Genomic DNA, 17,442 nt, shown 5'->3' with positions numbered 1-17,442 from the left:
CCCTTGCGCCACCGCAGATGCGCCGCATTTACACTGCGGTGCATCAAGGCGCAAGGACAAGCAGATGCGTGACGCATCTGCCGGCGTAAGGTTGGCGCATTGCTGGAGTTGCGTCGCAACCGCTACGCAGCTCCAGCAAGGCTCGGGGTGCCCCTATCCCTAACATGCTGCGTCAATCCTTACGCCTGCTTCAAGCAGGCGCAGGGATTTGACGCAGCATGGCCGGAAAAGTGACTAAGTGAAATCTTGTAGATTTCACTCTGCCACTTTTCGGAGGCGTTCCTGCGCCGGAACGCCTCCCCCTGTGCAGGTACGCCCACATGTGGCGCAAGCTTTACAACGTGACGCATCTCCCTGGATGCGTCACATTGTAAATCTGCTGCAGCATGGCGCTGGCTTTGCGCCGGCGCTGCCTCACAAAAGTGACGCAACGGCGGCGCAAAAGTGACGCACAGGGCTTATAAATCTGCCCCTATGTTGCTACGGAACGTGGAGGCCATGTTCTTGAGATTAAAATGTTCAATTTAGAAAAAATCAACTACCCCTCATAATCTTAGACTAGTAGGGGTGTTACCTTGCAAGCAGGTGCCCTTACACCATTAGAGAAACGGAGAAACCCCTTTAAGCTTAATTCACATCACAAAATATGATTTTTTTTTTGGGTGCAAAGGAGTCACTATTGGCTTTCAATTAGTGCAACCTGACGACATAAAGATACAAAATTAACTGAAAATAATAAAATAGATTAAAGTAGTGCAAGCAAAAAGCATTGATAAAGTATCAGCATGCTATTCTGACACGAAGTGCTCTTCACCGTAGGCAGAAGTGCAAACTTGTTTCCTGATCTTCCCCTATTTAAAAAAAACTTTAATTTCCAAATGTTCCCTTAGAAGCAGTGGTGGTTAGGGAACTTTGGGGCATATTATCAAGAAGCGGCGATAATGGGCTTGATAATATGCATTTGAGAATTCCCATAGAAGCCCATGTTCTGGAATCAACATGGGCTTCGATTAGAAGTCTCTGTGGCATATTATCAAGCCCATTATCGCCACTTTAGCGGCAGTTTTCTGCCGCTAAAGCGGAGATAATTTTAACGCCGTGCTTGATAATATGCCCCTTTGAAAGTGCTCAGGTGTAAACTGCATCGGTAGTTTACAGTGAGTGATCCAGACATTTCTCCGGGTTAAAGGGGAGATATGCGAGAGAAAGAAAGAAGACAGAACAGCTTCTGAAAAAAACGTTAGGAAAAAAAGTGCGTTATAGTCTACAACTTTCAGATGAATTGACCAAAAAGCCACTGGGTTTGCAGGTAGTTCTGAATGTGCACTCATGAAACGATCCTACACTTTCATGGTGTGCCAGACATGCACACCCAACCTTTTGGTGTTTGGTATGATGCGTGGTTCACCACACAAACCTTTGTATAGAAGAATGGCAAAAGGCTTTGATTTTTCTCTAATTGTCAGTAAACCATGGGCAGTACAAATAATCTGGGCATTCAGTTTTACATAACCTCCAATCACTTTCAAGATTTAAAGTTGTAAATGTCATCTTCCATCGCCTGGGCTCCCACTTCCTATCATTTTCCCGTCCTACATCTTTTTCAAGTAAATTTCCAGTTATTCAGTTATAATTGCAAATCTATTTAGAACGGACGTTGGGGGCATATTATCAAGGACCGGCGTTAAAATTATCGCCACTTTATCGGCAGGAAATTGCAGCTAAAGCGGCGATAATGGGCTTGATAATATGCCGCAGAAAATTCCAATAGAAGCCCATGTTCACACCAGAACATGGGCTTCTATTGGAATTCTCAAGGGCATATTATCAAGCCCATTATCGCCGCTTTAGCAGCAGTTTTCTGCCGATAATGTGGCGATAATTTTAACGCCGGACCTTGATAATATGCCCCATGGTGTGAAATAGAAGAGTTACGCCGATCTAAGGGGCATATCAGCAAGGGCCGGCGATAATCATCGCTCAGCGCTCTTAGCGTGAGGATAATTATCGCCGGCTAGCGTGGATTTTTATTGCTGAGATAGCGTGCTATTAGCAACGCTTATCTCAAAAGCGATAAAAATCCTAGCGCTAACTGCCTAACGTGAGATTATCGCTGGAAACCCAGCGATAATCTCACGAAATGTGGCGTTAGCTTGTTGATAGGGACTCACAAACTTAGCCATGATATCCACCTTCCATAGGATATCATGGCTAAGTCAGTCCTGAACAGATGTAAGGAAAGTAGCGATAACAGGGGTTATCGCTACTTTTCCTGCCGCTATGCTTCATAGCGTGGGGCTTGATGATAGGAGAAATGTCGCTTAGCGACATTTCTCCTGTCATGTTAGGTCAGGAACTCCCACTTTGCATCTCATTAGAGATGCAAAGCTGGTCGTTAAGATTTCATGCGCTAAAGCAAGGTTTCACGCGTTAGCGTGACCTTGCTAATTAGGCGATAAAATTATCGCCGCTTTTCGGCCGAAAACGGCCGCAAAAGTGACGATAATTTTCTATCGCCGCCTTGCTGATATGCCCCCAGAGATGCAGACAGCTAAGCTAAATTGTCGAGATCCGGCTCAGACACAAGAGCGACCTCTCGGCTGACAGAGGCCATAACGTTGCCGATATCAGACATATCCCTTAAATTACACCTATTTTGACAAAACCTGTCCTGAGTCAATAGTATTAAGAATGATGCCATAAAAACCTATGTACATTTAAATGATTAAATGCCTCAACAGCAGGGCCACTAGAATTATGTGACAGGGGAACACTCGATCACTATGATTCAGGGTGGAGAAATTATGTGGCAAGAAAAGGCAAAGTATGCAGCGTAATGCCGCATATTTTGTGATAGTATTACTTCATTATTTAGTCATTTTTACACCAGGTTAACTCTGTCTGGACAAAGGTGTGCCTCATTAGTACTGATTTAACACCCAAATGCAGCTATGAGAACCGGGTATGTGAACAGTGAACCTTTGCGAAGGACCTTCCACTGCACGGCAATACATGTTGCTACATGTTTGGTAACATTTGATCCATTTGAGCTAGAAACACGTTTTTTCTTTTGTTAAAATCTGAAGATTATGCAGCAGATGATGGATTGTGTTGCATATGCTGCAAATCCACAATTTTGCAGAAAACGTCGCAGACTCAAAATCGCATAAATCCAGGGGCCCAGCTCAACACCAATCACAAAATTATAAGCAGAGCATGAGCTACTGATAACAAAACAATAGCACCAGTGAAAAATGTCTCTAATTTAGCGAGAGTAATCATTCAAATATCAGTTAGACATATATGATGGAAATGCAGTTGTGGTGTCTCGTGGTCCCTTTGTGAATCCCTCGATCAGTGATGTAGCATTTAGAATGTGCTGATGTAGGTGGTCGAGGGATTCTAGGGATGACCAGTTTACTCACCTGTCTCCATGTGTCTTTCCTGGTGAACTACTCCACATTTTTGGTGACGAGGATAGGATACCTGGAAGCCGAAGTACGCCAGACACCCCAATACGAATAGATTGCAGAAATTTGTGTATGCGCACTTTCTTCACTGCGACCCGTTTGGAAAGTTCGCCGTTTGAGGAAGCCAGCAGTGTTGATGGACTGTCGTCGGATCCTTCCAGAGGTTGTAGTGGGGGCGGTGAAGACATCCTTAAGTATTTTGGAGATTTGGCAGTCTGTGAGTGCTGTCTCGTGAACGACCATGCATGCTGTCTTTTTGATGGTGCATGCCGTTTGACGGATGGCGTGAACGTTTGGTCGGAGTCTGAGGCGAGAGGACAAGCCTCAAGTAGTGTGTTCTGCTTTGCAGTCAGAGCAAGCCCTTGACAGTGTTTGGACTATACAACGTTGAGTGTTGCAGTCAACGTAGCATCACGCCGGCTTGTCACAGGGTTGGCAGCAACTCGGAGAGGAACATCAGACTTCTCAGAAGAATCTTTCCAGGCCCATGAGCGTCTTGCTAACATTCGGTCCCCAAGGATCTGCAGAGGCCTCAAGTCGGGTTACCACTGATGGATCCGTCCTTGGTACCGTCTGTGCCACTTAAATCAGTTTTGTATCAGCTCTGATCCCTACTTACAAATCCAATGTTAAAATCCACACCAGCCCCTTTAATGCTGATCCAGTCCCAAGCTGCTTGCGCCTAAGTAGGACCCTGCTCCAATAGCTGTGCCCTACTCCGAGTCAATCTCTTCTCGGCCTCAAGCAAGGTTGCATGTGAAATCCGTATGACTCTCCTGGTCCCAGTTCAATACAATACAGATAGAACTATGATTTACCTCGCAGCTGCCCTCCAGCGCGCCAACAACTTGTAGGCTCCGACTATGATCAAAGTCAACCCGCTTTCGGAGATGACAATGGAGATAAGGGTGATGGTTTGCCTCCCTCTCTGTGATGATGACAGTCTATTCATGGATTTACGAGACGCATATTTCCCATGTTATGGCGTTGAGTTCTCCCCCCTCGACCATCAATGGAAGAGACTGCTTCTCTTGCTGTGGTCATAAGATGTGATGCTGAGGTACTGGATTTACAGCTATCCATGAAGGAAGTTAAAACTAACTTCCTAACAAAACTTATACAGCTTGTACATGCATCTTCTGCGCCATTATTGCCATTCAAAGAAGTCCTGACCGGCACCCTCTGAATGCCTTCCTATTGAACGACAATTTGGAGATGCTCACTTTGTCCAGACTCTGTCCGCCATGGCTTGGACCTGCAAGACACCTACTTTCATGAAATAAAATGAAACAAGCATTTGCAATGCAATAGGTCTCGCATTTACTCGAGTTTAAGGTACTGCCATTGTAAATAACAATGTCTTTTATTTATGTTTTAAAAACCAAAACCAAAATAAAAGGCATAGCCATTTACAATGCCAATAGCTCAAACTTGAGTAACTGAAAAGACCTATTGCATTGCAAATGCTTGTTTTTTATTCCCTCACCTCCTTCACCTGGCAGTGACAGAGGACAAAAATTGGGCAGCGATCAGATGGCTAATCTCAAATTGACGAATCTCCATCAGGCCGCTCAAGGAGAATTTGAACGTGAAATCCAGAGTAGGGTCTGCCATTGGCATACTTTCTGTCCACCTGTCTCGAAATCGGGTGGGCACAAGATGAACTTGCGAGAGAGGGGTACTCCATCACTATGATGTCCGCCAAACTCTACAGCAGCCCCTTACTAACATGACTATTCTCCCATCAGGCATGTTTGGTTAAATAATGTTACACTAAAGTGACATACGCAATAGAGAAATCATGTATTTGTTTTTGTTTTAATTGAGTCACAATTTCTCCATTCTTTGATATGAACCGTAGCACACGGTTTGGACCAATCTCAGCACAAACAGAAACACAAACTTATGCTGCATTTTCCTCCATGCCTACTTCATGTGATTTCATTTTGGAGCCGTATCTCTAAAGCCTGGCTCCACAGCATGAACACTTTGTGCTTAACTTAGTAAACCACTTCATCTCTCTGTGCCCCGGTTCCCGAACCAAAAATGTGGGAGTTTGTAGAGCTAATTAAATTTCCACTTTGTGATGTATAAGAAAAGGCATTAATTCATTCAAGTATTAAACAGTCACAACGAGCAGGGCATGTGGGAACACAAGGATTGCTACAGACCGACTCTAAACCAAGGCAAGAAGAACGATCGGGAAAGAAGGCGGACAAAAATTAAATTAAATAATAATGTACCCCCTTTCCTTAACATGACGCGCATTAGCTGCCGCGAAGGTCTAGCAGGCAGCTTGCCGCCTTCCCCTGTCACCCGGAGTCGGCGCAGGACGCTTTAATTGCCACATTTTCAATCTGATGCAATGCCGGCCATGTCTTAGTCATTATCTTAATGAGATCACACCTCTCCTGCTCTCAACCTGCTCATTATCGCGCCTCTTGTTCAAATCTCAAATGCAAGGCTCGGTTCTCAAAGAATACGCCTGGAGTCCTTGCTGCGCCAGTCCGACTCCCTCACAATAATAACGTGTAATGCGTCTTTAGGCCCACAACTAATATAGGCCCAGGAGCAATTAAAGCGCGCCGATGAGGCCTTTCCCAGAATGGGGAGGTCGCGTTTGCGTGCCGCTTGATGACTCCTGCTCTGGGTCTCTGTCCTGACCTCTGCCTGCCGAGAGGCCAGCGCGATTCATTTAAACGCCAGGGCCTGGGGACACAGGCGCACTACTTAGAGGCCCGGGGTGGTATGGGGACAGGATTAGGTGCAAATGGCGGCCTGTGCAAAGAGGCTGCGACTGAAGAGGGGGCAATATGGTACCCGGGACAGGTGGCATCTCTGTTTCCCTATTACGATCTGAATAGGTGTCAAATGGGTTGTTAAAGCGCTTTTGTAGTTTAAGCTGCACCAGCGGCGCGTTTCGAGGCTACGTGTGCCCTCAACAGCAAGCTGCTGTGTGGGACTTTTATCCAGCAACATCAGTAGCAAATGTGCACCTTTGTCCTTCATAGACACCTTCACAGTTACTTTCGAGATTCACAAAGAGAATTTGGTTCGCATAGATTTATACCTAATCCTAGGGATGCATCTGCATCTCATTGCAATTCATTTACTCCGGGTGGAGATTTACGCCTAGTAGTAGGGCTGTGTTTCCACACCTGCTTCCATGAGGGGTTGGGGACAGATTTCGCAAATAATATGACAAAGTCACTTCAAGTAAATTTAGGGCTTTAAATATTAATCTTCCAGATGTAATTGTACATAGCACAGGCAGAGATCTACTACCTACTCTAGGCAGAACTATGATTTGAAAAGAAGAGGGAAAGGGGTATCAGTGAGGAAAATAATAAACACATGACACATCACTAATGGGTAAGAAAGCAAAAGACACACCAGGGATGGACGGAATGTGGAACAAATCAAACATTCATTCTCAGTGGAGATCTGGGTTAAATCCATCCTTCTTTTTCTCACAAAAGAGTATGCCCAGACGTGGGTCTTGTGCTCACCACACCACTGGATTCAAGCTAGCCTGGCTGATGAGGGGTGATACCATGAAACCGGTCACAGGATGCTTATTTCCAATCCAGAGAGGACCTGCCTTAGCAGTTCGGGCTGGACTGTTCCCTTGAGGAGCAGGATCAAGACTGATTTGCATTAGGCTGTGTCTATACTGGAATCGAATGGTGTGCAAAAAACGATGGATTTAGGCCCAAATCTCTGAACTGGGGTTGAATGTTTAACATTGTTTCAGCATTCCGTCCATCAATTGTTCTTTTTACATCACTAATGGGAGCACACACACTTCTAAAGTATTCCGCGTAAAGCACACCTGGCATACACATCTAAACAACTTCAAATAGGGATAGTTGTTTGAAAATAAGTTTGTTTCAAAAAAGTATTTGGAAGTCTGATGAGCTCTCATTCACATATTGTGACAGCCTTCAACATCGGGCTCCCTACATAGAAGGGGGAGCTTTCCTCCTTACCGTGGGTCAGGTTCTTGGTATGGTGTGCTGTGCAGTATGGAAAAGAGTGTATATAACACAACACGTTTGTGTAGAAATTAAACATTGCAAGGTTAAACTGTGTGCAGGAGTGGCTTTTTGTCTGGTATTACTTTTATTTTTGTACTCCTGCTCATAAGGTTTAAAACAAGGAGAGCTGTAATCTAAACCATGCATTTCTCAGGAGTCGACATGTTTCAGTGTCATATGAGATGTGGCTATTTCATCAGCTCTAGTTTCAATGCACAACAAAGTATACATATACCAATGGCCTCTTGTTGTGAAGCATCACAGCAGCTTCATTGGGAAGAGGTGAGGAGCTCGCAGCTAATACTTGGATTAAAGAGCATGGGCCATGGTGCACCAAGTGGACCTACTATTGAAGCAGGTTGTCTCAAAGCATTTCTTTACAGTATTGTGACTTGTGCAAAAAAAAATATTACATAAAATCCTTTACATTACACGGAAAATATTGTGGATTGCTTCTGACTTCAAACACTTTGCAAGGTACCACACGCTGGCATGGGCAAATCACCTTTTGCCTTGCTGAGAGGTCATCAGGGCATTACTCTTCAGCTTCAAGGATGGCACCAATGAGGAGAAGTGTGTTGAGTATGTTGCTGAGGATAATGGAATAAAAGGACAGTTTCTAATTTTCATAGCAAAATCAAACGCACACATGATGTCTGTCTTTACAGCGAAACAGTGAGTGAGTTACCTAGGCCCGGATATTTAAGTCTGTTAGGGGTATATTCAGAAGAACATGTGATAAACAACACCAAAAAATGTTAAACGCAACTTTATACATCGTAGCCTATCGTGGGAAAATAACCCCGTGTCAACGTGGAATTCACAACAAGGTGGTACCATGCGATAGTCTGCGGACACCGCAGACAATGTACGCGATACAACCACCTCGGTGGAGATAAAAACACAAACCACAACACAAAAAAACCTGCGATGGGCCAAAGTGCGATGAGAAAATCAGCGATAGGCAGCACCAGGCCTTCAACACACACCTGGCAGGCGGGAAAAATCCTCATAAAAGTAGAAAAAACACCCAAACACAAACTGACCAACACCCAAGCACCATGGAGGCAGGCAGAGCAGGCACAGAGGACGAGCGCAACCCCACAAGCACCCCAGACGACCAGCCCAGGACCTCGGGGACGGGGAAGGGCAAGGACAAGAAGAAGAGGAAGACGAAGTTCAGTCCGCAGGTGAACAGGATCATGGTCACAGAGGTGATGGAACACCATCAACAACTGTTCGTCACCTCCAACGTGTTATTGGGCACCAAAAATGGAATATGGCGGGACATCGTGGACAAGGTGAATGCCGTCGGAGAGCACAAGAGGACAATGGACAAGGTCAAGAGGTGATGGAATGACATCAAGTGAAAGACCAAGGAGAAACTCACAGCCAACCAGAAGGCAGCAATGCAGACTGGAGGTGGGGGCCCAGCACCACAGCTCATGCTGGTTGACATCGAGGAGCTGGTGTCGACAGTCATCAGTGTGGATACTGTGGCCGGTGTCGGGGGATCGGACACTGCTCGACAGGACACAACACAACGTGAGTGACCACCAGGTACTGGGGGGACGGGTGGAAATGGCCACGATGGCACAAATGCACAATCAAGCAGAGCACAGTGCACACCCTCAATGACTCTGGGTCATCACCCAGATCTACAGACTGTCACAATGTATAATGCCATGTGGTCTGAATGTCAACATGTACCATGCGGCTACATACATGTGGACACATTGTAATACACCATCTCCCCTTCATATTGCAGGGCCACCGTCAACACCCCCTGCAGAGCAGTCCCAGCCACTCTTCACTGATGACGAGGAGGACAACCCCAGCATCGATGCACAAGCCCTCCTAGACATCATTGACATCATCTGCAACTCATCTCCAGGATCAGGGCAGCCCAGCTGCATCGGAGGCACCCCATCCACCACCCAAAACACCCAGCAGGAGGCACCCACGGGCCCGGCAGTCTCCCAAGACCCCCAGGAACAACACACGGCCTTCCAACGCCGTGTGCTGGAGGGCTAGAGGGAGACGGTTGAGCAGGTGCGGTGGGGTTCGACCTCATGGCTACCAAAATGGACGCCATCCTTGGGAGTTTAGGCCCGCTCCATGGTCTCCAACGAGCCCTGACTGACATTGCTGGAGTCATGACGCGGAGAGAAGAACGCCTGTCTTCTCAGAGGGGCTCCAGCAATACTAGCCGTGAGCTGGCACACATGCGGAGGCTCATGGAGGACATGGTGCGGATGGAGGTGGAAAGGATGGCAGCCACCCCTGCACATCAGCGAAATGTAGCTGGGATCTATCATGCCCTGCAGATCATCATCATGGCATTTCTGTCACAAAGCGTGGCGCTCATGAATGCTGCTGCCCCCACACCATCCACATCTCCGCCCCCTGGTGTGCCAGAGCCTCACAGTGAAGCAGGCACATCCACTCCAGCACCTGATGTGTCACTGCCACACAGTGCGGCTGACAATCCTTCTCTGGCCCCTGATGTGTTAGTGGCAAACAGTGTCTCTGCCGGTACTGCAACACCCACAGGTGGGGCAGAGCACACATCCGGGGACGAGGACGTGGATGAGTTTGTGTTCAGAAGGAGGTACTAGCATTCATTTCCGCCACCTGGCCTGTTTCTGCTTGGTGCCGCACATTACCCTATGACCTTCCACTGACCTCCAATACACTCCGATGCACTCACCTTGGACAGCAACATGTACTGCCATATCCTGTTTGAAGACCAATGACACGGCGACCAGGCTGCGGACTGTACTCTTCCTCTCCCACAGTAATTGTCATCCCTGGATGGACTCTGGCTGGCCCTTCACATACCCATATTGTGTAGTGTGCTTGGCATGGCCCTGTACTGCTCCAGCTGCAAAATTGCACTGGATGTGCAATAAACATCCAGTAACGCACTGTTGTGTCATGTCTTTCATCAACCATGTATGAATGTGTGGATGAATGTAGGGACTGTGATTTCCCTTGCGTCAATCATGCTCATCCTGTGGGATGCCAGTCAGAGGGTGCTACAGTGCCTATTGTGTTCCGGGTGCCGTGGACACAACAACAAGGACACACGCATCAGTCACTTCCTTGTCCGGACATGGACTGAACCACGCCCAGAGCCCGCTAGTCATTGTTGCAAGTCCTTTACTGGGCAGGCGTACGGCAGGCCAGACCACTCTGCTTACGCTCCAAGGGGGAGCCCTCATTGCTACCTGTCACAGGCGTACTCGCTGGTGGTGTGCAGGTTACTGGTCTAGTTGTCAGCATGTTACAGCCACTCCCTGAGGGCAGGTTTGCACACACACCACACCCATCCGGCACAGGCGTCACAGGCCATGTGACTCCACCAACATAAGGGGCCGACGACGTCACATTCCCCTCTGCCAGTGGTGACTGGATGATGGATGCTCCATGGTTCTCAAGCATAAAGGGCCCATGTGTGTTTGCGAACAGGGTTAGTGACAACCGAGGCCTTGCGGATGGCACAGGTCTACCACCACGTGGCACTGACTGGGGTTGCACAGGGTTAGTGGCACCAGAAGCTTTGCGGCCGGCACAGGCACCCCGCCACGGGACGTTGACTTTGGGTGCACTGAGGTAGTGGCACCTGAAGTGCTGAGCGGGTGTGCAGCCTGCGATGATGCCCCGTCCCGGTGGTCCAGACAGCTCAGGTTTTGTGTGCCCTGCTGGACCGCAGTGTAGGCCAGAGGGCAGCGTGGGCCTACCATGTGACGTCGCTTCCGGGATCACAGAGTTAGCGGCACCTATTGGGCTGAGCGGGTGTGCAGCCTGCGTTGATGCCCTGTGCACTGGTATGTCCTCTGCCATGGAGTAATCAAGACCCAGCACCAAATGTGAGACCTGGTGGCCTGTGGAGCAGGGCTACATGATGTGGAGGGTGCCATGTCAGCAGGCTCCGGGCTTGTGGCTTGCAGCGGCACGTGGTGGAACCTCTTTCATGCACGCCGGTGGTGGAAGGTGAGCAGTGAGGCCTGGGTGTGCATGGACGGGCATGCTCCAATGGGCAGCGGGAGGGGCTGGGGTGTATCTGCCTAGCTGCACAGGGGCAGGCGAGCACCGCTGGGTGGCAGGAGGGGCTGGGGTGCATCTGCCTGGCTGCACAGGGGCGGGCATGCACCGCTGGGTGGCAGGAGGGGCTGGGGTGCATCTGCCTGGCTGCGTAGGGACAGGCAGGTGATGTTGTCTTTTGCAATTGTGTGTACTGTGCCAATCATGTATCTGAACTCTGTTTCAGATGACGGGTCTGTCTCAGATGTGTGACCTGTTGGACTGCAATATATACTGGCAAGTGGTTGGAGACACACCGGTGGCAGCAGGTGAGCAGTGTGGCCTGGGTGCGCAGGGGCGGCACTCTCTCTCTCCCCTTCTCTTCTTCTCTCTCTCTCTCTCTCTCTCTCTCTCTCTCTCTCTCTCTCCCCATCTCTTCTTCTCTCTCTCTCTCCCCTTCTCTTCTTCTCTCTCTCTCTCCCCCTCTCTTCTTCTCTCTCTCTCCCCCTCTCTTCTTCTCTCTCTCTCCCTCTCTTCTTCTCTATCTCTCTCTCCCTCTCTCTCTCCTTCGCTCTCTCTCTGTCATTTGATGTGCGCAGGACACACCTTCTCATCATGGTTTTTTGTCTTGCAGGCTGTGACCTATGGATTGTCCTGAGGGGAGCTGCCATGTGTCTTCATTTCAGTTCTGTGTTCCTTTTAATAAAGTTTTATTTGTTGCTTCGGAAGTGAATGTGTGATGCACATTTTTGTGACCACACATGCATGTCACCAGTTGTCATTGTGCGACATCATGCGGATTATTTTGTACATGTTTAGGTGTTGCTGATGTGGCATGTTTGTGGTCGGTGTGGTGCTGGGGAGGGTGGTCCTGGGGGTGGTGGCGGAGGGTGTTGTTGCCCTTTCAGCCCTCCGGGCTGCATGTTCAGTTACCCGGGTGCATCTTTAGTTCTTCAGGTGTGGCTGTGGGCTGTGCTCACTTTTGTGGTGCAGGCTGCCATCCGAATTTGCACCAGGTCAGAGCAGGTGTTAGTTTCCTGGTGCTAACACGCCTTATCACCTGTTTTGTGTTCTTATCGCCGATCTGGCTGGTCGTTGAGAATGTTGAGGTGTAGTGTTCTCGCGGCTTTTGGCATGGGAACACCTACTCTGCATCTCATTAGCGATGGTTGTGGGTGTCGTCTGTGGCGATATTTTTTGCGGCTGCTATCGTGGGTAAACTGGTGCTGTGGGCTTTTAACACCAGCTTGTGATTGGGGCGACTTTGGCTGCGATAATGTGCTGTTAACTCAGCGATGACTCCTTGTGAATATGCCCCTTAGTCTTTGAGAATGACAATAGAGGCTTGTTGCTTCCAATATGTTTGGGTTACCAAAAGGCATTAAATCAGATGTAATTATTGATTTAACTGATATGACTATATATTCATATATAACGATTTAAGATTGAAATATTTCCTTTTTGAACCCCACAAATATATAATATGTTTAGGTGTTAAATGCATTTAAATTTTCCCTGAACACATTAACAGAACAGTGCAGGAGAATGATTTTAGAAAGATCTTGCAGAAATTATGTTTAGGACATTCATAGTTTGGGGATAGAGATGCAACTTATGTCCATTTTACACCACGGTAAAATTATATAGTTACAATTTTAGTTTCCTCTGTGGAATATTCGGTTATTATCCTACAGTACGGATAGCCAAGATGCATGCTGCAAAATGTCTTGATTTTTTTATTTATTTCATTAAGTTTTCCGGATCACTGACATAATATCGATACCAACAATATCGAATACAAAAAATATCGTTGTCAAAATATCGAGTACAATAATATCGAGTCACAATACTTATTTATAAATAAACAATAATATCGAGTACAAAATATCGTCTAACTAAAATATTGTATCTCATAATATCTGTTGGACAGGCCACACGAAGGGCTTGCTCCCTCCCCGCACGACAGGGCCCGAGCTCCGGCCCACCAGGCATAACCCACGAAAAGCACCTGTACCCCGTCTCCCGACGGATCTTCTGCCCTCGGACCTCTACTCATCACGGGGCCCAGCCCCACCGGCTCCCCCGGCCGGTTCAAGCCGCCATCTTGGGCCCTGCACCACGAGGCCGCGTGGCCTCGCCCCGACCCTAACCCCGGGCCTGACCGGCCCCGACATCCCGGCACCACCATCCACCCGGGAGGTGAGCGGACCACTTGGCAGGTCAATGGGAGGACGAAGTGTCAAGAGCTCTTCCCCCGCCAGGTGCCGATCGCCTCCAGCTCCCCCAGGCGCTGGCTCCACCCCCTGCTGGGTGTCTGGACACCTTCATCCCGGGCCCTCCGACCTCCAAGTGCGAGGGTCCGGACATCAAAGAGCGCCTGCCCTATAACTGGGGCAACTCCGGAGCAGGAAGGCAGTTGTATCCTGGAGTCGAGAGACACCGAGAGAACTCAGCCTTGACGGACTACTGGCGCTGCCGTAGCCCGCTCTTGTGAACCATCGTCCTGCCTGCTGGCGCTGCCGCGGCCTTCTGCAACATCCATCCTCGTCGGGACCTGCTGGCGCTGCCGCGGCCCGTTGTAACGACCATCCTCACCGGGACCTGCTGGCGCTGCCGCGGACCGTACATCGACCATCTTTCCGGGACCTGCTGGCGCTGCCGCGGACCGTGTACCGACCATCTCGACCGGGACCTGCTGGCGCTGCCGCGGCCCGTACCAACTAAACCACCAAGCTCGAGGATTGTGAGCTAGTCATCATCTCATCCGAACTACCTGACTGGTAACCAGACTGTCCCGTTCCCCCTTACCCTGCATTGAGAGACTTGAATCGAGGGGACCCCTGAGTCCAGACCTCCTTGTACCATTCAACCGTACCTTAAGAAGTGCTTATAAAGAACACTGAACCTTATCCGTGTGTGGTATCTGTCTGTGGGGGGTGGAAGTTACTTGTCTGTACGATCGCTGGAGACGGCTCTCCCCGGAGGCCTCTCCTCCTGACCCCGGCCGACCCTCCCGGTCCGTCTACCCTTTCTAACATTGGTGGCCAGCGGCGCGATCCGAATCAACGCGTAATCGTACAGAGAGTAGCTCACCCCACGACAAAAACACGATGTCAGCCAAAGATAGCAGCTCCACCGAGAAATTCCAAATGGATAAGTTAGAAGAATACAACCACCGCGAACTGAGACAATTCTGCATAGAACTTGGCATTGCTACCACCGGCCTGAGTACCAAGGATGATCTAAAGCACGCCCTAGAGTCGTGGACAGAAACTGGGGTCGCCGGACCCTCTGACCAAAGCAGCATCACACCAGAGGGGAACGCCACGGCTCCCGAGGAGCGGGGAACGGGCCTCTCGCAGGAGGAGATCCGAGAAAGAGAAAGAACCAGATTGCACGAGTTGGAAATGGCACGACTCAAGATGGATGGGGAACTCAAGTTAGCTGAACAGAAACTCAACCTCGAGCATATGCGGCTCCGAGAAGAACGAGAAGAAAAGCAGAGACAGAGAGAGCTGGAGGAGAAAAAAATAACGCTCGAGCACGAGCGCCAACTAGCGGAGATAGAACTTCGGAAACAGAATAAAGAACTGGGGGTGCCTGAGCGACCACACACCCCGGGGCCAATCGAGAAAAAAGTCCACATCCCCAAGGATGTTGTCCGCGAGTATGTCCGAGAAGACGACATACAACAGTGGTTTAAAGCCTACGAGATCGCCATGACCTCCCACCGGATCGACCGGAGTGATTGGGGAGCCGGACTTTGGGGGAGGTTTGTCAACGAGGGTCGCGATGCCCTACTGCAGCTCCCAGATCACCAAATGTCGTCCTACGACCACATGAAGGCTGCCCTCCTCACCCGCTACGGCCTCACACCCGAGATGTACCGCCAGAGGTTCAGAGATTGCACCCGGATCCCAGGTACAACTTGGGTAGAATACGTGAACTATTTTAGCCGTGCCTTCGAGGGTTGGATCAAGGGGAGCCATGTCTCCACCTACGAACAACTCTTTAACCTTATGGTATGGGAGCACCTGTCGAACAACTGTTTCGTCGAGCTCAGGCAGCACCTCCTCGACAGTAAGCTAACTGACCCCCGGCAGCTCGCCGCCGAAGCTGACCGATGGGAAAGCACCCGGGTGGGCCGGAGGGGGCCACACGAACAGAACAGAAGCAACCCAGGCCAGCACCGTCCTCGGGGAGGAGGAGGGGGCCAGGGGCGAGGGAGAGACGCCTTGCCAGCAACACCCGTGGCCAGCACCCCGCCTCCGGCCGGCCGGGGCAACCCCCCGTGGCGTCCTGGGTTCCGAGCCAACGTCACGTGCCACCGATGCCAGCGAGTCGGCCACTACGCCAATGACCCGAGCTGCCCGCAGAACCAAACACCCCAGCCCCGCCAGGTAGCTGCCGCCGCCCTGGGGGAAGAGCGATTATCGGGGGAACCAGAAGAGTATGAGCCGGCCCAGCAAGAGTGGGAACCGGCCGCCATGGTCCTGGCGTGCTTAGGGGGAAGAGACATGGTCCCACGGGCCCCCCTCCCCGCTAACACCAGGAAATACGGTCAGTGGGTGACCATTAATGGACAGCGAGCCGAGGCCTTGCGTGACACAGGCGCCAGTGTGACGGCCGTCCGCTGTCACCTGGTGAAGCCCGAGCAGATCCTGCCGAACATTCTCTGCCCCGTCCGCTCGGCAGACAACTCTGAGAGTATGTGTCAAATGGCCTGCGTCCCGTTCGAATGGGGAGGGGTCTCCGGCCTGTTGAAGGTGACGGTCCGGGACGATGCCCCCGTGGACTGCCTCCTGGGGAATGACCTCGAGAGTTCCCCGTGGGCCACCGTTGAGAGAAGAGAGCACCTGGGGATGCTGGGCCTCCCGGACTGGGCCTGCGTAACCACCTGGTCCATGGCCGCCCGTGCCGTCCCCCGATCAGAAGAACCGGAATGGCCAGCACCTCCGCCCCCGGTCGCCCCAGTAGAAGACAACGACGAGGCCAGCTTCCCAGACCCGACGACCGAAGGGGACGCGCAACCCCAGAACCTTCCTGACCTAGCTCAGTGGCGTCAAGCAGGGGGGCCCACCCAAGAACAGTTCCGCCAGGAACAAAAGACCTGTCCTTCCCTCGAGGGACTCCGCCAACAAGCCAGCGCCCAGAACGCAGGGGACTCCACCGGAACTCACTGGGTCTACTGGGATAACGACCTGCTATACAGCGAGCAAAGAATCGCCGAGCTGGGGGCCGGTCGAGTACTGGTGGTACCTCTCCGCTTCAGAGACTTTCTGCTCAACCTGGCCCACGATGTCCCCCTGGCTGGACACCTGGGCCAGGACAAAACGTACAGCCGCCGAGTGACCCACTTTTTCTGGCCCAAAATGAGGAACGACGTCCTGAACCACTGCCGATCTTGCCCCACATGCCAAGCCAGCGGGAAGAGTGGTCGGAAGCTGAAAGCCCCTCTGCAACCCTTCCCTGTGGTCACCACCCCGTTCGAGAGGGTGGGGATAGACATTGTGGGGCCTCTGGACCCCCGCACGGCACAAGGACACAGGTTCATCTTAGTACTGGTGGACCATGCCACCCGCTACCCCGAGGCGGTGCCCCTACGGACCGTGACAGCTCCGGTGGTTGGCCGGGCCCTAATGGGGATCTTCTCCCGGGTAGGCTTCCCCCGAGAAGTCGTCAGCGACCGAGGCACGAACTTTATATCCAAATACATGAAGTCCCTCTGGCAACAATGCAGGGTCACCTACAGATTCACGACCCCCTATCACCCCCAAGGGAACGGACTAGTGGAGCGTTTTAACCGCACTCTCAAGGGGATGATTGGGGGATTGGAAGAGCCCCTCCGTCGCCAGTGGGATGTACTACTCCCGTGCCTCCTCTTCGCCTACCGAGAAGTTCCCCAGAAG

This window comes from Triturus cristatus, chromosome 4_2 (assembly GCF_964204655.1).
Source record: "Triturus cristatus chromosome 4_2, aTriCri1.1, whole genome shotgun sequence".
In the NCBI taxonomy this organism is placed as follows: Eukaryota; Metazoa; Chordata; class Amphibia; order Caudata; family Salamandridae; genus Triturus; species Triturus cristatus.
This window is presented reverse-complemented; position numbering follows the sequence as displayed.